At 34.0% G+C, this 25,606-nt stretch overlaps 1 long non-coding RNA gene across 1 annotated transcript; it reads left to right on the forward strand.

The window, feature by feature from the left end:
• The first annotated feature begins 1,415 nt into the window (after positions 1-1,415).
• LOC131806284 (uncharacterized) lies at positions 1,416-13,821 on the forward strand. The gene is made up of 2 exons (XR_009343993.1): positions 1,416-4,832; positions 12,173-13,821. It is a non-coding gene; the product is annotated as an uncharacterized LOC131806284 (long non-coding RNA).
• The last annotated feature ends 11,785 nt before the right edge of the window (positions 13,822-25,606 follow it).

Here is a 25,606-nt window from a genome sequence, read left to right on the forward strand (position 1 = left end):
TAAGCCAAAAAAAATATTTTAGTGATACTGTACTGGTGTACAAGAATAATTGTAATGTACCACAGTTTGAGTACTAAAAATCGTAGAGTACCACATGACGCAACATTGAACAAATAACGTGCTAGTATCAATGTGATATACATATATATGAAACGAGTAAACAAACATTAAGTTATTTTAATACCCTCCACCTTAGGGTAAAGGAAAACTTTTTATATAAAAGTATCTGAATTCAAGCGTGTTTCACATTAAACTTCATATACCAGTAAGAATGTAGTTAAACTCATCAAAAAATATCCTAAAGTGAGTGAGGCCGTTATATGGGGCCATACCAAAACAGGAACCTCTATAGACAATTTTATACTTAAAGGATTGTCACTATCAAATTTTCTAAAATACCAAATTTGAAACAAATATAAATGTGTGGGATAAATGTGACTAGGATTATAAAAATACCGTATATCGGTGGGTATCGTTATATGTGCGCTATAGGAAAACGTGGAACTAAATATTTAATGTTCTGCCACCAGTCTAGAACCTGTTATGAACTAAAAATACCAATTTTTATCAAAATATCGAATCTCGGCAGGTACCCTTGTTTTGGGGCAAGGCCAAAACATGGACCTATACGTACAATGTTTCGCCACACGAGCTAAAACCCACTATACCCTACAAAAAAAAAAAATTAGACAAATCCATAGAAAAATATGGCAAATATCATCAAAATACCGAATATCAGGAGGTACTGTTATATGGGGCCTATACCAAAACGTGGTCCTATACATACAATGTTTTTCCACGCAAGCTAGAACCCATTATGACAAATTCCGATTTTTAGACAAATCCGTGAAAAAGTGTGGCATTAATCATTAAAATACTGAATACCGTTATATGGGGGCTATACCAAAACGTGACCGATATATCTCATTTTCAATACCAACCGTGCTGTTAGGTACTGTTATATGGGGCCTATACCAAAACGTGGTCCTATACATACAATGTTTTTCCACGCAAGCTAGAACCCATTATGACAAATTCCGATTTTTAGACAAATCCGTGAAAAAGTGTGGCATTAATCATTAAAATACTGAATACCGTTATATGGGGACTATACCAAAACGTGACCGATATATCTCATTTTCAATACCTACAGTGCTAGACACAATACAAACTGTTCTGCTAAATTTTAAGGATCTACGCTCCAGAATTTTATGCTGATTATGCATATTTATATATATATATATATATATATATATATATATATATATATATCTATATATATATATATATATATATATATATATATATATATATATGTATATATATATATATATATATATATATATATATATATATATATATATATATATATATATATATATATATATATATATATATATGTGTGTAGACAAGCAATGTTTTTTTCCATGTTTCTTCTTATTCGTACAACAATAAATCTTGTAGTAAAAGTGTTTACAATAAAGTTCACCCACAATTGGAATATTATAATTTCCTTATAATAAGCATATCAATTTTTATCATTCTTTTTCATATTCTTAAAATCCCTATAATTCTTAATATACCTCATATAAGTCACTTCTTAATCTTAAAACAGTCTATGTTTTCATACTCTTATTTATTCTTTTTAATTTCATATATACACGATGCTGATTGCTGTATTATTAGTGCACCCTAAAACGATGCCCTTGGTTAGGCAAGATACTAAATCCAGGGACGCAACATACAATCTAGTCAGAATTCTAACAAAGCAAAAAGAAGGCATTAGAATTTGTCATATTAACGCACAGAGTATTGTGAACAAAGTTGACGAATTAAAGTACTTATTTGAAAACTCAGGTACTGAACTAAACTCTGCCATATCATATACCTAAACTCTGCCATATCATATACCTTATTCAATTTAAAAGGCTATTCTGTATTAAGGTTAGACAGAGAAATTCATTACAAAGTCGGAATGTGGTGATGAAATTGAACATGTTTTTGTTGAGGTTAAGGCTAGTAATACAAAGATGTTAAGTGGTTGTATATATCGACCTAATAATAATATTGATTTTGCCTTACTCTTGGTTTTCATGAAGTTATTATCACAGGGGAATTTAATTCAAATTTACTCACTGATACTACATTGACAAACAAACATTAGGCCTGTACGTATCAAACAATTTTCGTCCTATTCACTTCTCCTCAAATACTAATACGCTTCTGGATTTATTTTTTAAATAATAACCATAATAATCTGTTATACGATCAAATTTCTGCGTCATGTTTTTCTAAGCATGACCTGATATTTCTTATATACAAATTTAATATTTCGCCTCTTGAACAAGTTTATTCATTCCGTGATTACAATAGACTGGACCATTTAGTTTTGGAAAATAAATGTCGCATCCTTAATTGGGATGAAATATATAATTTCATTTCCGTTGATCAGAAAGCAAAATTCCTGCAATAAAACATTCTGTTTCTTTATAATGATATGGTTCCACTAAAGGCTAAACGTATTGATAATAGAAATAAAACACTATCAAAGCGTTTATTGCTGATAGAGACACAGCTTATAAAAGATGGAAACGGTATAAAACTCCAGAACTATATGAGGAATTCCGCTTAGACCGAAGGAGAGCAAGCAACCATATCAATCTTGCCAAAACAGAATATTTTTCCACTAAATTTAATTCAGCATTGGACTCCAAGAGTAAGTGGAAACTAATTCACGAAATCGGAGTTGGAAAGCCCAGCGTATCTGCCTCTACTCACTGTGATGAAATGATCTTAATAATATATCCTACTATTCCAGCAGACCCTACTTTTTACAGTTCTACCAGTTCAACTAAAGATACCTTATCTGATGAGGCATCTTTTGAGTTCCGTTGTGTCACTAGCGATGAAGTCGTAGCTAGCTTTGGTAGTGTTAAGTCTAGTGCCATTGGTTAAGGTGGCATTGATCCAAAGTTTGTTCGTTTACTACTTCCTTTTCTTCTACCTTATTTTACCCACTTATTCAATTCCATTTTGACGACAAATACTTTCCCCACTATCTAGAAACAGGCAAAAGTTATTCCAGTCCCGAAATATAACACGGATTTCCAGCTCATAGCTATATTACCTTTTGTATCTAAAGTCTTTGAGAAACTCATCCACATCCAAATGTCAGAACACCTTCAACAGAATACATGGCTTTCTCACGTGCAATCAGTATTCCGATCTGAGCCCAGCTGTATCACTGCGTTAGAAGAAGTCTCAGAGTCAATCAGACGTGGTGTTGAAGAGAATAAAGCTTGTTTCCAGACCAAACAAAAGCCTTTGACACTGTCGATAACATTAACCTTTGCATCAAACTACGGCGTCTTTTCAATTTTTCCAACACTTCCACTAATCTTATAAAATCTTACTTGTCCAACCGCTCACAATTGGTATATTCTGGAGGGTCCACTTCAACACCATTGGCTATATGTAGGGCGCCCCTCAGCGCTCTATAGTAGGTCCTCGTCATCTCAGGATATGTAGGCAAATGATCTTCCCAGCCAAATAATCCACAACAGTGTGCACATGTATGCCGATGATGTACAAATATTCCTAAGCACCAATGTGAATCATGCAAGACAATCTGTTCATAATATTGCTATTAATTTGCCCAACACTGTTGGTTGGGCATTTACCGGCGGCCGCATAAATGGCATCATAACAAAATGATGTAAATAATGTAAATACATACACATACATTTATGCAGCCACCGGTAAATTCCAATGCTGAATTCTAATAACTAAGCATCGTCAACAGCCAAAACAGGTTTGATGTGACGATGCAAATTTGGCAATAATCTGTTCTTTTTCAATTACCGTCGCGAGCGCAAGTTTCCCCCCCGAGTGACAAGTGTCTGTGCAAAAATAAAAGAAAAAAAAAACTAACAACATTTATATATTACAAAAACCAGTGAACATTGAAATACAACAAAAGGTATCAAAATTACAAAAAAAAAAACAGAATATTACAAAATTATCTATGTTAAACAAAAGCTTTCTACAACATACAATATACAACAAAAAGAATAATTGTGAAACTAATTGCTAAAACTTACCTGCTAACTTAAAACTTATAATTAAGATAAAACTTAAAACCTATTGAATTACAAACTAAATATAATTATCTAAATAAAGCAAATCTTATGAACTAGTGAAAACTTAAAACTTTTTTATATCTAAAATTGCACTACCCCAAAATCCAAATAAAAGAACTAAAAATTAAAAGAAAAATATTTCTTATAATTTAAGAAGGCTCAAGGCAAAAAAGGTAAGCCTAAAAACATTTGGTCCTCCAGAGCCGGATCAAAAAGTGAAAGTTTTTTAAGTTATTAAAAACAAAAAAAAAAAAAAGAACAATTTGTGAGTGGACGGACAAACAAAAGAACAGTGAGAAAAAAGAACAGTGAAAAATAACAGTGGGTGTAAAAAATAAGTGCAAAGAAAAAAAAATTAAATTTAAAAAAAAAAGAAGAAAAATGAGAAAAAAATAAATAATTAATAAAAAATAGACTTTGCACAGTGCAACAAAAGTGAAGCTACACAGTGCTACAAAAATAAAATTTTTAAAATTGTAGAAAAATTAATTTTTTCTTCAATTTTAAAAAAAATATACAATTTACAAAAAAAATTACAACAAAAGAGACTATACACAGTGATACACGAAAGACAATATACAGTGACACAAAAAACAACCACAACAAGGAGAATTTTGGAGCCAGCAGTAGGACGGACACACGCAGCACAACAACAACAACAACAACAACCGAGACCCAAAACCCAAGATCAAAGTGAGTACTCGTGAAATTTTCTTTTTTGACACAAAAGGGCATTTCGGGAGCAGGCAAATCTTCAATATTTGCATTGACCCGCATATTCCCATATTTGGCAAGATAACTTTGACACATATTCAAAGCTGCTAGTTGCCCACTCTGACACAGTGAACGAAATTTTCCATTTGGAGCCATTTTTGTGGACAGACATTTGGCTATTGACCCGGAAAAAAAGAAAAAAGCAGAAAGACACATATTTTTTTTCAAAAATAGCGGGAATTTTCAGCCATATACAAATATATATATACAAAAATTTTGGAATTTTCTGAACGTGGAGTTCAGGTGAATACATAAGCGCCATATTGACACAAATACATAAGCTTTTAATTTTGGAAAGTTGGCGTCACTAAACTTGGCAAACATATAAACGCCATATTGCAAAAACTATATACAATTTTTTGGAAAAAAAGCGTCACTTGCAATATATAGTCGCCATATTTTTTGGAAAAATTTGGCGTCACCCGAATACATAAACGAGTAAATAAAACCCGTTTAAAAAATAGCGTCTGGTGGACAGACAAAAAATAACCTAAATTTTTTTGAAATTTTTGCAAGCGTCTGGTGGACAGACATACATTTGAAAATTAAACTACAAATTTTTTGAAATTTTTGGAGAAAAAAAATTGCAAACAAGCAAGCGTCTGGTGGACAGACATACATTTGAAACTTAAACTACAAATTTTTTTGAAATTTTGGAGAACAAATTTTATATCGGAGTCTGGTGGACAGACATAAAATCGATCCCATATATTTACAATTTTTATTTTTATTCTAATTTTAACCTTTTTTCCCATTTAGCACAATATCTATTGCTCTAAGGAGCTTAAAAATTTTTCTGTGACCCAAAATTAATTTCTTGCATTTTTCGCAGAAATATTTTGCTGGTATACTTTTTTTGATTTTGTGACACATAACACGACAACTTTTTGGGAAAAATTTCTTCATTGACATTTTTTACACTTTCTTGAATTTTTTGCTGAAAATATTTGGATTTTGACCCAAATTATTTTCTTTTGCAATATTCTGCTGGGACATAAAATTTTCTGCTGAAATATTTGGACCTTGACCCAAATCAATTTTTTTGGAAATTTTTGCTCAAATTTTTGGATTTTTTGACCCAAATTATTTGTTTGAAATATTTCTGCTGAAATATTTGGATTTATACATACATAATTTTCTCTAATTCTCGTTGCGAATTTTATCGAAAAATTTGGCGAATTTAGAAAATTTGTTGAATCAGACAAATTTTCACAGCAATAATCAAAGTTATTGGCTTTTATAAACTAAAATCCTCCTGTCATAGGATATTAAGCGATTTTAAGTAAAAATTTTGAAACTTTTGTTCGACAACCCAACACACATTTTTTCTTTCGTTGAAATTTTTTTTGGATTTTCTGAAACTTCTTGGAAAATAAAACTTCTCTTTGACTATCAAAAAAGACTCTCGTTTTTTTTTTTTGGAAAAAATAGTTTATTGCAGCAAAACATCTCTGGTAATTTCTTCCTTTGCAATTCTCGTTTACACAATTTTGTTTTAAAAACTTTTGATTATTTTTCGATTTGCAAAAATAAAATCCTCCTGTAAGTGGACTTTAAGAGATTTTATTTTCCTTTCTGCTCATTTTGGCTAAAAGTTGACTCCTTCTGGCAACCCAGCAAACATTTTTAATCAATTCAGTCCGGCGTCTAATACAAAGGAAATTTTTTGAAAATTTTCAAAAATTTTGAAATTTTTGAAGGAAACGAAATATAATTTGACTCAAACCAATAAGATAAGATCGTTTTCGTCGACAACAATTGGAGAAAGAAACTTATCCTCATTTTAGAAATAAAAATTTGGATAAAAGTTTAAATTCTAAACCAAGTTAGTCCTTTTCACTGGGCAACTTTTCTTTTTTGTAAAACAACAAAATTTCGTAAAGGTTAACGCTCAGTTTTCAAATGGATAAAACGTTAAGCGATAAATTCACAAATTGCGTCAACGATCTTCTGGATTATATTTCAATTTTTTCAATAACCAAACCTGATGACACGGTACATACTTTGGAAACAACACGAATGGAGTTGGACTCTGCATGGGACCAGGTCAAGAGAGCCTACATAGACTGTCGGGATTATGTTCCAGAAGAGGAAGGAAAGCCGATCGATAAAAATAAACTGAGGAAGCACTATATGGATACCATGGGATCGTACAAAAAAGCGCTGAGTTCAATAAATGGACAAATTCAAAATCTTTTGGATGAAAAGACACAGGAAAAAATGAAAAGAGAGTCAGAGATGTCACAACAAGGAAGGGAAGTGGATTTTACTAATGTATCGCGGCTACCTCCATGCGATACAGACACATTTAAAGGTGGTTATAGAGAATGGCCAACTTTCAGAGATCTATTTTCGGCAATTTACATAAACAACTCAAAATTAAGCAATGTCGAAAAATTATTCCATTTAACGCAAAAGACAGCAGGAGAAGCTACAGAAATTATTTCACATGTCCCACTAACTAATGATGGATTTACATTAGCATGGAAAAATCTCACAGATCGTTACCAGAATAAAAGAATGCAAATTAATGAAGAAATCAAGACACTTTTTAATCTACCTGGAGTTTCTGCTGAATCAAGTCACTCTATTCAAAAACTACAACGCACGGTAAATAGCAGCATTCAGACACTGGGGATACTTGATGTCGACGTTAAAGGATGGGATCCGATTTTAATATACATTTGTTCAACAAAATTACCTAGAGGCTTTTTAGAAGAATTCGAGAACTCATTAAGCGATTGTAAACAAATTCCAAAATGGGAACAGTTTGACGATTTCTTAACAAACAAATTCAAAACTTTGGAATCAGTTGGTAGCATAAAGCCCTCTACATCGAAATTTGCTCAACAAAAACCAACTAACAATCACACGCCTAGATTTTTGAAAACATTTCAGACAAATGTCTCAAAAAATACAAACAACTTTGGAGGAAGACCTACTAATGTAATATTACCTCAACAAAATAAACAGAAAAATACTCAAACTTGTCAAGTCTGCAAATCAAATCATTTCATAAGAGATTGCAGCGAATTTTTGAAAAAGAGTGTGAATGACAGAATTCACATCGTGAAAACATCACACTTATGCTACAATTGTTTGTCATCAAATCACGGAGTAAAGGATTGCAAAAGTCGCTTTGGCTGCCGTATTTGTACTATGAAACACAACACTTTGTTACACAAGGGAACGGAAACCCAAACAACTAACTCATACCTAGCTCGAGTGGAAGCACGACCTAGTACTAGTGCTGCCGCTCTTACAAATCAAATACAGTCCACTACAAACCTAGAACCAACTACTATTACTACTTTGACCCTCCAAGATAAGCAAATTTGTGAGCGACAATCTGGAGGAACACTACTCTTCACAGCAATAGTACAAATTGAAACCAAAGGACAACTTTACGATGCCCGAGCTCTAATAGACTCAGGATCACAATCCACCTTTATTTCGGAAAAGATGAAAAACTTTTTGAAGTTGCCTACACGGAATAACTTAGTTCATGTCACTGGCTTAAGTCAATTTGTTTCTGAGACTTCAACAAAATCTTGCTTGTTTACTATGAGATCCAAATACGACCCTAGCTTTAAACTGGAAGTCTGGGCTCCAGTTTTAAAGAACTTACCTTCAAATCTACCACCACAAAACTTAGATGAATCACAACTTCGAGATGTAACAGCATTAGAACTGGCTGACCCGAAATTTTACGTTAGTCAACCAATCGATTTACTTATTGGAATGGACATAGGACCATTAATATTCACAATTGGAACTCCAATGAAAACATTTGGATCAATTTTAACACAAAAAACCAAATTTGGATGGATAGTTGGAGGACCCATACCAGGAAGCATCCTTCAACGAAAACAAATATCACTTCTAAATACAACTTCAATAGAGAAAGTACTTACACGTTTTTGGGAGGTGGAAGAGACCCCTAAAAAAGTTTTACGGTCAGAAGAAGACCAATTTTGTGAACAAAACTTCATTGAAACAACAATACGGAACAAGGATGGAAGATATGTGGTGACTCTCCCATTCAAAAAATGCGAGGAATTGGGGAATTCCAGAAACATCGCCCTAGCTCAATTCTACAGAATGGAGAAAAAACTTATGAAAACACCAGAGATCAAAGAACAATATGATGCCTCAATACTAGAATACTTAGAACTTGGTCATATGAGGAAAATCAATCCGAATGAAATAGATAAAATGCCAAATTATTATCTACCACATCATGCAGTAATTAAGCCAGATCGAATCACGACAAAGTTAAGAGTCGTCTTCAATGCTTCTTGCCCATCATCAAACAAAACAAGTCTCAATGACATATTGTTTCCGGGACCCATTTTACAACAAGATTTGGTACTACAAATTCTAAAATGGAGATTTTTTAAATATGCCTTCAATGCAGATATAACAAAGATGTATCGCCAAATACTTTTGGATTCAAAGCAAACGAAATATCAAAGAATTCTCTTTAGAAAGTCTCCGGAAAACCCAGTAGAAGATTATGAGCTGCTAACAGTTACATTTGGAGTTAACTGCGCACCATATTTAGCATTGAGAACTCTTCTTAAACTAGCAGAAGATGTAAAAGAATCATACCCTAGAGCCGCAAATATAATTTTGAATAATTTGTATGTTGATGATGTATTAGCTGGCGGTCACACTGAAGATGAATCAATAAAAGCTCGAAAAGAATTAACTGCTGCTTTAGACTCTGCCGGTTTTACACTAATGAAATGGGCATCAAATGATCGCAAAATAATACAAGATATTCCACATGAACATTTGCTACCACTCAATTGGCTAGACATTTCCGAAGATGCTTCAACTAAGACCCTTGGAATTCGATGGAATATCTCAGGCGATTATTTTTCTTTCACACCACCCTCAATGGAAAATAAAAATATTTATTCAAAAAGAGAAGTTTTATCAACTATAGCTAAATTGTTTGAACCATGTGGATGGCTGGCACCGGTGGTTGTTGTAGCTAAGTTAATAATGCAACAAATCTGGCTAGACAAAATTGACTGGGATGATCAATTAAAGTCAATAACTCAAATGAACTGGAACAATTTTGTCAAAAATAGCAAAGATATTGAATATCTCAGAGTTCCTCGATGGATTCAATATACGTTAGATGGTTCTGTAGAGATTCATGGATTTTGTGACGCATCAGAAAGCGCATATGGAGCCACTCTTTATATTCGGGTAGAAAATACTGACCATACCACACATACATTCTTGCTAGCAGCAAAGACTCGTGTCGCTCCAATTAAAAAATTATCAATACCCAGACTCGAGTTATGCGGGGCAGTATTACTTTCAAAATTAGCAAAATCCATTGTAAATAGTCTACAAATATCAAAATATTCGACACAATTTTGGACTGATTCTACCATCGTCTTAGCATGGTTAAAAAAGCCTCCTTGTCATTGGAGCACATTTGTTGGAAATAGAGTCTCGGAAATTGCTGATAATGTTGGACAAGAAAATTGGAGACATGTTGATTCGGAAAATAACCCAGCTGATATTGCGAGCCGTGGGTGTTCGCCTGCAGAGCTAAAGACTAGTGATCTCTGGTGGCAGGGACCTCAATGGCTCAGAATGCCAATAGACCGTTGGCCATCATATGAAATCCCAAATGACACAAATTTGGAAGCCAAAACGGCAAAAGTTATGACTGTTTTCGCTGAAAGAGATGACCCTTTAAAAAATTTCTCCTCTTTATCTAAAGTTTATCGATCATACGCATATGCCCTAAGACTCTGGAAAAATACTGGAGAAAATAGGCAACACCTTCGAACCTCATCAAAAGACCTTACATCAGATGAAATCCAAGATGGAAAACGATCGTGTATAATTCGTACCCAAAAATTCGTATATGCAGACGAATACAACGCACTTATGAAAAAGACTCAAATTTCTCCTTCAAGTCCTCTGTTGACACTCAACCCATTTCTAGACTCAAAGGGTATTATTAGAGCAAATGGCCGATTGGTACAATCGCCAGCCCTTACCTATAGCGAACGTCACCCAATAATATTACCACATGGCGCAAAACTTAGCAAATTATTAGTCGAATTCACTCATAAGGTTACTTTACACGGGGGTAATCAATTAATGACCCGAGTATTAAGGTCCGAATTCTGGATATTTGGACTCAAGTCGCTTATCAAACAAACCATACGAAAATGTCGAATCTGCTTAATTCACAAAAAAACAAACCCAGACTCAAATAATGGCTTCGCTACCACCCGAACGCACTTTTCTTTCTCGACCCTTTACAAACACAGGGGTAGATTTTGCAGGACCCTTTAACATTAAAAGTTATTCAGGAAGAGCCTGCTTTATTACAAAAGGCTACGTGTGCCTGTTTGTTTGTTTCGCCACGAAGGCTATACATTTAGAACCCACAAGCGATTTGTCGACATATGCCTTTCTTGCCGCTTTTTCTAGGTTTATTAGTCGGCGAGGTTGTCCGTCTTGTATATTTTCGGACAACGGAACTAACTTTGTGGGAGCGGTTGATCTATTAAAGCGAGATAGATTAGCTTTCATGAAGAATATTCAAAATAGCACAATTCAAAATAATTTCACTCAAAATCTTACTTGGAAATTTATTCCTCCTGGTGCTCCGCACATGGGCGGCTTGTGGGAAGCTGGCGTCAAATCGCTTAAAATTCATTTGCGAAAAAGTATCCCAAAAATGAATTTCACTTTTGAAGAATTTACAACTATTTTATCAAGAATTGAAGGCTGTCTTAACTCACGACCCTTAAGTCCTGCTAGCGACGACCCAAACGACCTTTCCCCTTTGACACCTGGTCATTTCTTAATAGGAACACCTATTCTTACCCCAGCTGAACCAGACATTTCAGATACAGATTTAAGCTTAGTCAATCGTTGGAAAAGACTCAAAGTTATTTCACAATACTTTTGCAACAGATGGAAATTAGAATATCTTCACGAACTTCACAGAAGAACTAAGTGGAAATATGAAAGGGAGAACATCAAAGAAGGAGATTTAGTTGTCGTAAAAGATGATAGATTGGCTCCGCACGAATGGAAGTTAGGTCGGATCGAAAAAACGTATCCAGGTAGTGACCAAAATACCAGGGTTGTAGACATACGGACGGCAAGTGGCAACATTAGCAGACCCATTACAAAAATTGTCAAATTGTTTTCCGACTGACTAGTCGGATTCTCACTCAAAAAAGAATTTAGTACTCGCCTTAATTTCTTTTCAGATATGGCCGCTTACTTGCCCAACCAGGACTGCCGTCTGGACGATCGCAACCGTAGCCCAGACTCACCTGCCCGTCCCACAGCAAGAAGCGCCAATCGACCCATACGGCCCATCCATCGACCCAGTTCCACATCCCCTGAAAGGCGACAGAGAAGTCGATCCGACGTAAGACCCCGCCAACGCCAAGAAAGACCTAGCTACTGGCAATACTCATGTGGACTATGCCAAGAAGACCATGCCCTCAGTGCCTGTGAGAGGTTCCGCCGGCAGACGCCCTTCCAGCGATATGAGACCGTGGAGCGTCGGGGGTATTGCCGAAATTGCCTGGCGAGAAGTCATTTGGCCCCCGACTGCCCGTCTTTAACTGGTTGCCGGAGATGCAACGACCGGCACCATACCCTATTGCACGGGGCGTCTCAATTGGAGGAGGTATCCCTAAATATAGAAGCCGTCACCACCCCAGCTTTCGCGTGGGACGCATAACGGCCGAGGGTATGGAGGGTTTCAGCATGTTGCGGGCCATAGTTAGCCAATCGGCGACGATGTCCAAGATCTCATATGCAGCTTTCCGTCGCCTGGGTCTGCAGTCGCGGAGCTACAAAGGGGAGCGATTCACAACCTTCACAGTTTCGCCCCGCCGCACGAACAGTACTTGGAGTCTGAAGGTAAATGCCGTAATTATCGAAGATCTCCCAAGACGCATTTACTCGGACCCAATACTTGAAGACCCCACTAGATGCTTCACGAGCTACGCCTTAGCTGACCCTGATCCCAGAGGAAATAGTCCGATCGATGTGGAACTGGGAGCGGACACGTACTCCGCCATAAGGAAAGATGGGTGTACAGCAGCTGGAATTGGAGATGTCCTGGCCTACAACACACAACTGGGCTACGTGTTTGCTGGGCCAATCAAGAACATGCCGAGGAACTGAAGACCGAAGATCCTTATGGTATATTAGAAATGAATACTTACACTTGTCATTCGGGGCCCAGAAAATGTTCATAATATTGCTATTAATTTGCCCAACACTGTTGGTTGGGCATTTACCGGCGGCCGCATAAATGGCATCATAACAAAATGATGTAAATAATGTAAATACATACACATACACACATACATTTATGCAGCCACCGGTAAATTCCAATGCTGAATTCTAATAACTAAGCATCGTCAACAGCCAAAACAGGTTTGATGTGACGATGCAAATTTGGCAATAATCTGTTCTTTTTCAATTACCGTCGCGAGCGCAAGTTTCCCCCCCGAGTGACAAGTGTCTGTGCAAAAATAAAAGGAAAAAAAAACTAACAACATTTATATATTACAAAAACCAGTGAACATTGAAATACAACAAAAGGTATCAAAATTACAAAAAAAAAACAGAATATTACAAAATTATCTATGTTAAACAAAAGCTTTCTACAACATACAATATACAACAAAAAGAATAATTGTGAAACTAATTGCTAAAACTTACCTGCTAACTTAAAACTTATAATTAAGATAAAACTTAAAACCTATTGAATTACAAACTAAATATAATTATCTAAATAAAGCAAATCTTATGAACTAGTGAAAACTTAAAACTATTTTATATCTAAAATTGCACTACCCCAAAATCCAAATAAAAGAACTAAAAATTAAAAGAAAAATATTTCTTATAATTTAAGAAGGCTCAAGGCAAAAAAGGTAAGCCTAAAAACACAATCTATACTTAATTTAAATGAGGATCTCGACAGGGCTGTAAATGGGCTAGAGCAAATGTTCTCCTCTTGAATCCTCGTAAGTCCAAATGCCTCATCATACACAAAAATAAAAGACTGCAACTGAGAAATATAAATATCTTATTGAATGATCAAAAAATACAAATTGTTACGCATGCCAAAAAGCTGGGAGTAGTTTTTAACTCTAGTATAATTTGGACTAACCACATTAACCATGTGGTTGGACAAACCTATGGAAAACGACGAACCTTATGGTTAACGCATTCGTTTACGCCTCTTCATATTCGGCGACTTTTGGCTAAAACTCTCTTGTTACATGGGCTGATATATGGCTCTGAACTTTATGCAAACTGTGACTCCATATGTTGACGAAAGTTAAATGTGGCTTTTAACCGCATTACGCGTTATGTCTTCGGTCTGTGTAGAACTCAACACGTGTCACAATACTCTTGCTCTTTATACGGCATTAGTTTTAAAAACCCCTTCAAACGAAAGCTTTGTTTAACAATAATCTTGTGTAGAAGTGTTAACACAAGATTATTGTTAAACAAACTCCAGCATATCTCTTCATTAGAATAACATTTAGCTAATCCAACAGAGGTAAAAAGATGACGCCTTTTTGAAGGAAAAGCTGGGTTTCTGAATGCCAGTTCTTTATTGGAACAGTTCGTCTCTGGAATACTCTTCCATCTGACATACAAAGCATCTGCAACGTGTATATCTTTAAAAATAGGCTTAATTTCTTTTTTTTCAAAACATCAAAACAAGCACTTAATATAAATATTAAATTTTTTCTTTTCCATACATTGGCCAAATTATGTATTTTATTACTTTAGTCTAAGTTGGAAATGTTTATAATTTTTGTCCCCTGTACTGTAATTTATAAGATATTAATATTGTTGTGCAGGAAGAAATAAATAAAAGAAATGTCAAAATTAGCATCCCAAGAGAAAAAAAAATCGACTTTGGCATTTCAGTTCTAGGCAAATTTGATTCAACCAATCAGACACAAAATTTTTGTTTATAATTTGGTCTACCTGGTCACAGTCGAACATGCTTGTAAATGTGGAAAAAGCAATCGTTTTATATATAAAAGAGAACACAGGGGAAATTAAAAAAAAAACTAATATTACAGACAAAAATTTTGGGTATGAAGAAAAAAAAAACAAATTCTGTGCTGCAATTATTTTTGATATTTAATGGTGCCACCAGCTGGGTCGATGCGACTGCCTAGTAGATCTGTCTTAATATTAAGCGTTAAATTTTTGGTTGTATAAACTCAATGATAATTAATAAAACGCAGCATTATAAATTAAATGTTTCACATACATGTATTTTAAATATACGACGAACTTTAAGAAATTGGTAGAAACAACAGTATCTGATAAATTGAAAACGTTATACAGCAAACCACGCATATAAGCACATTCTACAGAAAAAAAAACGGATGTAAATTTTTTTTATACACCAAGCCATGTTTCATATTTTCCAAGAAAAATAATTTCATATTAGAAACAAGCTTATAATAAATAAATGGTTTAAAGCACCAAATCTGAAAAAAAAACTCAGAATAATTTAATATAAGAACGCTGACAATATTTGTGTAAATGAGAAGAGAGACACAATCGAATGGTTTGGCTGAAAAATCAACTACTGGCGCATCGATATCTGTGTGTGTGTGGTTTATGACCCTTATTATGATAATGTGTAGGTGATTATCATATGCGACAGCGCACAAGATCATTAAATTGTACACATGTAAAATTTTATGACCGACAATTTAGAAAAAATTATTTTTAATGGTTAGATTTTGCCAGTGCCTCAATTTACGTTTGCGACAAATCGAATATTCCATCATACCATATAAGCCGTACATACTATCGTACATCATAATCTGCTTCATGGTGTACCTTTATACAAGCATATAAGAAACAAGTTTCTTATATAAAGTACAAGAAAAACACGCATATAAGAATAAATTGGCAATTTTTAACAATTTTCTCATATGCGTATATCGCATTAGATTAAGCAACGTGGCAGAGCTTTTGTATTCGGATTTTTGGTAACGAAGTAGCGCGCATTTGCTATTTCATGGTGAAAAAGCATGTATTCATAGAAGTGGTAAACATTTTACTAAAATTTGATTTATTTACACATAATTGTTTAAATTATAGCACATAATTAATGTATAATAAGTAAAAAGTAACACTGCACTAAAAATTTTTAGACTTTTACTATTAATATGTGATCTAAATATACAATGAAGGCTGAAAATGTGTATTATGTGCATTATGTGGCAATTTAGATTTTTGATCTTTATGAAGAGATCGGATTCAAAAATATCAAAGTTGGAAGGTTCAGCGTAAAAGTGGCAGAAAGCCTCCTCCTCCTGTTATTATTGAACCACATGGTCGTATATAGCTGATCACATTACGTTTATTGAAAATTCAAAGTGATATTTAAAAAATCAAAAATTTGTGGGAAAATCATAAAGAGAATAACTTTTGAATAGGATTAATTCAGACATCTTTGTTGTTTATTTGTCTCCAAACCTAAGTCGACGTACACGTATTTAATCAGATTGTCCGTGATATGAATGGAGGTCGCACCACAATCAGCACCTCCATCCGACAAATATTACTAGAATAAGACTAGTTGTAAATACGGTCATTAATCTGGCTGCTTTCTGAAACGATTCCGCAATATCACACAGATACACAAAATACGGAATATTGGCAGGTACGGTTATATGGGGGCTACACGAAGACGTGAATTGTTAGGGAAATTTTCCAAATTAAGAATTTTAAATAATTCTGGTGAAAGGGGGCCAAAAATCGTCAACATATAAAATATATGGAGGTACAGTTATATATGAGCTATGCGAAAATGTGGACCTATAAAGACAACTTTCTATCACATGAGATAGTACCCTTTACAAACTCCAAATACCAAACTTTATACAATTCCAAACACCACACCTTATTCAAAATACCGAATATCTAAAAAAAAAAAAAATACCATACATTGGCCAAATTATGTATTTTATTACTTTAGTCTAAGTTGGAAATGTTTATAATTTTTGTCCCCTGTACTGTAATTTATAAGATATTAATATTGTTGTGCAGGAAGAAATAAATAAAAGAAATGTCAAAATTAGCATCCCAAGAGAAAAAAAAAATCGACTTTGGCATTTCAGTTCTAGGCAAATTTGATTCAACCAATCAGACACAAAATTTTTGTTTATAATTTGGTCTACCTGGTCACAGTCGAACATGCTTGTAAATGTGGAAAAAGCAATCGTTTTATATATAAAAGAGAACACAGGGGAAATTAAAAAAAAAACTAATATTACAGACAAAAATTTTGGGTATGAAGAAAAAAAAACAAATTCTGTGCTGCAATTATTTTTGATATTTAATGGTGCCACCAGCTGGGTCGATGCGACTGCCTAGTAGATCTGTCTTAATATTAAGCGTTAAATTTTTGGTTGTATAAACTCAATGATAATTAATAAAACGCAGCATTATAAATTAAATGTTTAACATACATGTATTTTAAATATACGACGAACTTTAAGAAATTGGTAGAAACAACAGTATCTGATAAATTGAAAACGTTATACAGCAAACCACGCATATAAGCACATTCTACAGAAAAAAAAAACGGATGTAAATTTTTTTTATACACCAAGCCATGTTTCATATTTTCCAAGAAAAATAATTTCATATTAGAAACAAGCTTATAATAAATAAATGGTTTAAAGCACCAAATCTGAAAAAAAAAACTCAGAATAATTTAATATAAGAACGCTGACAATATTTGTGTAAATGAGAAGAGAGACACAATCGAATGGTTTGGCTGAAAAATCAACTACTGGCGCATCGATATCTGTGTGTGTGTGGTTTATGACCCTTATTATGATAATGTGTAGGTGATTATCATATGCGACAGCGCACAAGATCATTAAATTGTACACATGTAAAATTTTATGACCGACAATTTAGAAAAAATTATTTTTAATGGTTAGATTTTGCCAGTGCCTCAATTTACGTTTGCGACAAATCGAATATTCCATCATACCATATAAGCCGTACATACTATCGTACATCATAATCTGCTTCATGGTGTACCTTTATACAAGCATATAAGAAACAAGTTTCTTATATAAAGTACAAGAAAAACACGCATATAAGAATAAATTGGCAATTTTTAACAATTTTCTCATATGCGTATATCGCATTAGATTAAGCAACGTGGCAGAGCTTTTGTATTCGGATTTTTGGTAACGAAGTAGCGCGCATTTGCTATTTCATGGTGAAAAAGCATGTATTCATAGAAGTGGTAAACATTTTACTAAAATTTGATTTATTTACACATAATTGTTTAAATTATAGCACATAATTAATGTATAATAAGTAAAAAGTAACACTGCACTAAAAATTTTTAGACTTTTACTATTAATATGTGATCTAAATATACAATGAAGGCTGAAAATGTGTATTATGTGCATTATGTGGCAATTTAGATTTTTGATCTTTATGAAGAGATCGGATTCAAAAATATCAAAGTTGGAAGGTTCAGCGTAAAAGTGGCAGAAAGCCTCCTCCTCCTGTTATTATTGAACCACATGGTCGTATATAGCTGATCACATTACGTTTATTGAAAATTCAAAGTGATATTTAAAAAATCAAAAATTTGTGGGAAAATCATAAAGAGAATAACTTTTGAATAGGATTAATTCAGACATCTTTGTTGTTTATTTGTCTCCAAACCTAAGTCGACGTACACGTATTTAATCAGATTGTCCGTGATATGAATGGAGGTCGCACCACAATCAGCACCTCCATCCGACAAATATTACTAGAATAAGACTAGTTGTAAATACGGTCATTAATCTGGCTGCTTTCTGAAACGATTCCGCAATATCACACAGATACACAAAATACGGAATATTGGCAGGTACGGTTATATGGGGGCTACACGAAGACGTGAATTGTTAGGGAAATTTTCCAAATTAAGAATTTTAAATAATTCTGGTGAAAGGGGGCCAAAAATCGTCAACATATAAAATATATGGAGGTACAGTTATATATGAGCTATGCGAAAATGTGGACCTATAAAGACAACTTTCTATCACATGAGATAGTACCCTTTACAAACTCCAAATACCAAACTTTATACAATTCCAAACACCACACCTTATTCAAAATACCGAATATCTAAAAGTCCAGTTTTTTGGGGCCTACACAATACCGTGGACCTCTACAGTCAATTATCTGTCTATTACGAACTACCAATACCAAGCTTTAAATAATTATTTTGAGAAATATGGCTAATATAATCAAAATACCGAATATTGGGGCAGTACGAGGGTGCTGACCTGTCCAGGTAATTTTCTGTCATATGAGGTAGCACCAATTACGAACTTACTAACTTATTGCCAAATTTTAAACCATTCAGTGAAAACTGTGATACGAATAATCAAAAAATACCGAATATCTGGAGGTACAGTTCTATCGGGTCTATACCAAAACTTGAACCTATGTGAACAGTTCTCTTCAAGGATTGTTCCTACATACTAGGAACACATACTCCCAATTTGCAGCAAATTCGGCTAAATATGCCGATACAGGTATATTGGGTTCATACCCGAACGTTGACCCATATAATCAATTTTCATCAATTTTCAATTCTTTTAGAAGCTACAGTGACTTCCACAGACTGGCTGACTGACTGACATAGCTAGATCGACACAGAGTTTTATGCTGATCAAGAATATATATACATTGTGGAGTCTAAAATGCATACTTCGAGATGTTACAAACGGAATATCAAACTTAATATAACCTCCATACTATGAGGCTATAAAAATATAACGGATGCTTTCAAATGTCATCACTTGGAGTCGTAATTTTTCATTTCCGACAGTTTTTTCACATACCCATGTTCAATTTAATTTTTTTCTGCAGATATTTGTTATTTTCAAGTTTCATGAGTGATATATTACAATTTTAAGTGTTTTCAACTTGATTTCAATAGAAACCTGAAATAAAAAAATATCTTTGCTCATAATTATGAAGAAAAATTTCATGCATGATGAAATACCTGTTTTAGAACTGTAAGAATATAAAACTTTTTACTACGATAACCGACTTTCCCTATATGACATCGAAAAATATTGCAAAAATAGTAGATTCTAGCAGGTTCTGGATCAGATCAATACTAAGTCAATAAGAGATATCGACTTTCAGATCCAAGCACCCACGAGGCAAATTTTCAAATGCGTAAGTCAATTATTAGGTCTGTTGAATAAATTAGAGTTTCCAAAGGTTGTTAGATAATTAATAATTTTCGGTGTCCATTTCAACAAAAAAACCAAAGACTCTTGCGTTAATTCGATCCATAATATTCATTTCACATTTCTCGTCTAGCCTAGATAAGGCTTTCTTTTCAGATGTTCATACAACTAGAACTGAGTCCCTTGTTTCTTTTTTAATTCAAAAACCGTATTGGATTATATAAATTTAATAAACAGATATTCCCAATCCAGCACAGTACGCATTATGTAGGTACCAGGTCATGCGGGAACTAGAGGTAATGAGATAGCGAACTCTCTCGCCAAAACAGACAAGAAAGATATAAGCGCTGTAACAGGAATCCTTACGACACCTGGGCCTACAAGCTCATATATAAGTTATTTAATCTACCATCATCAACTTGTATATATTATTGTTACCCCAAAGATCAGATCTGTGTCGTTGCTGTTTGTATTTGTATAAATGATCTGCCTGAAGTGTTGAAGCATTCCCAACTACAAACACATGCATATCATGTCCAGTTATATATGCTCAATCCAAATGATTAGCAAAGCAGGGCATTGAGAGTAATGGATGTTTAGAAAGAGCTAACAAATAACAAACTAAAAATAAAATCCCCAAAATCTTAATACATGCCTATTACACACAACAAGTTTTGTAATAACTCTGAATGTCTTACGATACCGAGAACTTTGAATACCCTCCAGCATTTGGAACGAATTTGGCAGTTCTCAAAAACAATAAAATCCCTTAAAAATTCTGCGCAGACAATTTTCTGTCTAAGGCTGTAGTATCCATTACGAACTCCAAATACCAAATTTGAAGCACATACGGTGAATAATTTCGCTAAAATCATCAAAATACCGCATATCGGGAGGTACCGTTATATGGGGGCTATACGAAGACGTGGACCTACATGGCCCATTTTCAATACCAAAAGTCCTGCGGACATAATATACATTTGAGTAAAATTTTACCAACCTATTCCATTTCGTTCGGAAGCTAGAGTGATTTACACAGACGGATAGACGGACGGGCATCTCAAACTTAAACTACAACAGAGAATCCATACCAAATTTCATTTTAAATTTATATGCCGATTTTATTTTTTCTTTAATTTTTTAATATTTATATACAAGAACCCTATTTCATACTCCACCGAAGATTTATTATTTTTTACTTCCATTCGCACAATAAGAATTGCAAGGACTTCTGCGTTAATAATGATAACAATCTTATACAATGGAGTTCTATGAACACCCATAATGTAGTATTCTGCAGTAGTGTACGTGTAAAATGTCTATATTTTTTAACTTCATCCATTTCAATATCAAAATGTTAACAGCGCATATTACTTTGATATTATTCCCCATCCAAGGACCACTGACTTCATTTATGTTGTCGGTGGTCCGTTACCCAAATACCTCTTGGTGTCGTATGGCACGCGTCCACTCTGGACTGTTGCAATATGAACCACCACGCGTACACTCATACTATTAAAATCATGCTACACATATAAACATAATTTTAAATTGAATGTAAAATGTGTATATAGAAATTAAGTGTAAATAAGCTGAATCAAAGTCAATTCATGTTCATCCATCAAACATACGTATTTTTAATCGCTCGACATTATATGGCAAGCGTGACAAGTGATCTATTTGCACGAAAAAATAAAAAATTGAACAGTGACTGCGACAAGTGCGCTATCTGCACTGCACCAAAATAATACTATCTAATAATCTGCTTTATGGTGTACCTGTATACATGCATATAAGAAACAAATTTCTTATATAAAGTACAAGAAAAACACGCATAAAAAAATAAATTGTCAATTTTTAACGATTTTCTCATATGCGTATATCGCATTAGATTAAGCAACGTGGCAGAGTTTTTGTATTCGGATTTTTGATAACGAAGTAGCGCGCATTTGCTATTTCATGGTGAAAAAGCATGTATTCATAAAAGTGGTAAACATTTTACCAAAATTTGATTTATTTACACATAATTGTTTAAATTATATGAATTTATTAAAACATTAAATTTATCAACAGAAAATAACACATAATTAAAATATAATAAGTAAAAAGTAACACTGCGCCAGAAGGAAATTCAATTTGAATCTCATTAGTAATTAAAATTTTTAGATTTTTACTACTAATATGTGATGTAAATTTACAATGAAGGCTGAAAATGTGTATTATGTGCATTATGTGGCAATTTAGATTTTTGATCTTTATGAAGAGATCGGATTCAAAAATATCAATGTTGGAAGGTTCAGCGTAAAAGTGGCAGAAAGCCTCCAGAAAAGTCGCGGAATTGAAAAGAACGAAATTAGTTTTTTATATAAAATGGAAGAAAGGAATATGCTTAGTGGAAGCATTTTGCATTGTCATTTTATATTGAGTAATTGCGACATTTATCCTGTTATTATTGAACCGCATGGTCGTATATAGCTGATCACATTACGATTATTGAACATTCAAAGTGATATTTAAAAAATCAAATATTTGTGGGAAAATCATAAAAGAGAATAACTTTTGAATAGGATTAATTCAGACATCTTTGTTGTTTATTTGTCTCCAAACCTAAGTCGACGTACACGTATTTAATCAGATTGTCCGTGAAATGAATGGAGGTCGCAGCACAATCAGCACCTCCATCCGACAAATATTACTAGAATAAGACTAGTTGTAAATACGGTCATGAATCGGACTGCTTTCGGAAACGATTCCGCAATATCACACAGATACACAAAATACGGAATATTGGCAGGTACGGTTATATGGGGGCTACACGAAGACGTGAACTTGTACGGGCAATTTTCCAAATTAAGAATTTTAAATAATTCTGGTGAAAGGTGAGCCAAAAATCTTCAACATATAAAATATATGGAGGTTATATGGAGTTATATATGAGCTATGCGAAAATGTGGACCTATAAAGACAATTTTCTATCACATGAGGTAGTACCCTTTACAAGCCCCAAATACCACACTTTATACAATACATACAAAATACCGAATATCTGGAGGTACAGTTCTATGGGGTCTATACCAAAACTTGAACTTATGTGAACAGTTCTCTTCAAGGATTGTTCCTACATACAGGAACACATACTCCCAATTTGCAGCAAATTCGGCTAAATATGCCGATACAGGTATATTGGGTTCATACCCGAACGTTGACCCATATAACCAATTTTCAATACCAAAAGTCCTAAAACACACTTGAGTATAACTTTATCAACCCACTTCAATTCGTTTGGAAGCTACAGTGACTTCCACAGACTGGCTGACTGACTGACATAGCTAGATCGACACAGAGTTTTATGCTGATCAAGAATATATATACATTGTGGAGTCTAAAATGCATACTTCGAGATGTTACAAACGGAATATCAGACTTAATATAACCTCCATACTATGAGGCTATAAAAATATAACGGATGCTTTCAAATGTCATCACTTGTAGTCGTCATTTTTCGTTTCCGATACACTAGACACATTTTTTTCACATACCCATGCTCATTTAATTTTTTTTTGCAGATATTTATTATGTTCAAGTTTCATAAGTGATATATTACAATTTTAAGTGTTTTCAACTTGATTTCAATAGAAATCTGAAATAAAAAAATATCTTTGCTCATAATTATGAAGAAAAATTTCATGCATGATGAAATACCTGTTTTAGAACTGTAAGAATATAAAACTTTTTACTACGATAACCGACTTTCCCTATATGACATCGAAAAATTTTGCAAAAATAGTAGATTCTTGCAGGTTCTGGATCAGATCAATACTAAGTCAATAACAGATATCGACTTTCAGATCCAAGCACCTACGAGGCAAATTTTCTCGTCTAGTCTAGATAAGGCTTTCATTTCAGATGTTCATACAACTAGAACTGAGTCCCTTGTTTCTTTTTTAATTTAAAACCCGTATTGGATTATATAAATTTAATAAACAGATATTCCCAATCCAGCACAGTACGCATTATGTAGGTACCAGATCATGCGGGAACTAGAGGTAATGAGATAGCGAACTCTCTCGCCAAAACAGACAAGAAAGATATAAGCGCTGTAACAGGAATCCTTACGACACCTGGGCCTACAAGCTCATATATAAGTTATTTAATCTACCATCATCAACTTGTATATATTATTGTTACCCCAAAGATCAGATCTGTGTCGTTGCTGTTTGTATTTGTATAAATGATCTGCCTGAAGTATTGAAGCATTCCCAACTACAAACACATGCATATCATGTCCAGTTATATATGCTCAATCCAAATGATTAGCAAAGCAGGGCATTGAGAATAATGGATGATTTAGAAAGAGCTAACAAATAACACACTGAAAATAAAATCCCCAAAATCTTAATACATTCCTATTACGCACAAGTTTTCTAATAACTCTGAATGTCTTACGATAACGAGAACTTTGAATACCCTTCAGCATTTGGAACGAATTTGGCAATTCTCAAAAACAATAAAATCCCTTAAAAATTCTACACAGACAATTTTCTGTCTAAGGCTGTAGTATCCATCCTGACGGGCATTTCAAACTTAAACTACAACAGAGAATCCATAACAAATTTCATATTAAATTTATATGCCGATTTTTTTATACCCTCTACCATACTATGGAGGGTATATTAACTTTGTCATTTCGTTTGTAACTCCTCGAAATACTCATATCAGACCCAACAAAGTATATATATTCTTGATCAGCGTAAAATTCTAAGTCGATTTAGCGATGTCCGTCTGTCTGTCTGTCTGTTGTAATCACGCCATCTTTCGAGTTAATTGAGATAGATGGCTAAAATTTTGCACACATGTTTATTTTTCTAGCAGGCAGGTTAAGTTCGTAAATGGGCCATGTAGGTCCACGTTTTCATATAACCCCCATATAACGGTACCTCCCTATATTCGATATTTTGATGATTTTAGCGATATTATTCACGGGAATTGTTTCAAATTTGGTATTTGAAGTTCAAAATGGATACTACACCCTAAGACGGAAAATTGTCTGTGCAGATCCACGTCTTTTAGCGACATTATTCACCGGAATTGTTTCAAAATTGGTATTTGAAGTTCGTTATAGAAACTACAGTCTGTGACAGAAAATTGTCTGTGCGGGTCCAGGTCTTCGTATAGGCCCCATATATCAGTACCTCCCTATATTCGGTATTTTGACGATTTTAGGTACAATACCCACTGAAGTTGTTTGAGATGTGGTATTTGAAGTTCGTAATAGATGCTACAGCCAGTGACAGAAAGTTGTCTATGCTGGTCCAGGTCTTCGCCAAGCTCCAATTTAACGGCACCTCCTTATATACGATATTTTGATGATTTTAGCTACATTATTCGCCGTTTATTTCAAGTTTCGAATTTGCT

Source organism: Musca domestica, unplaced genomic scaffold, assembly GCF_030504385.1.
Source record: "Musca domestica strain aabys unplaced genomic scaffold, Musca_domestica.polishedcontigs.V.1.1 11, whole genome shotgun sequence".
In the NCBI taxonomy this organism is placed as follows: domain Eukaryota; kingdom Metazoa; phylum Arthropoda; class Insecta; order Diptera; family Muscidae; genus Musca; species Musca domestica.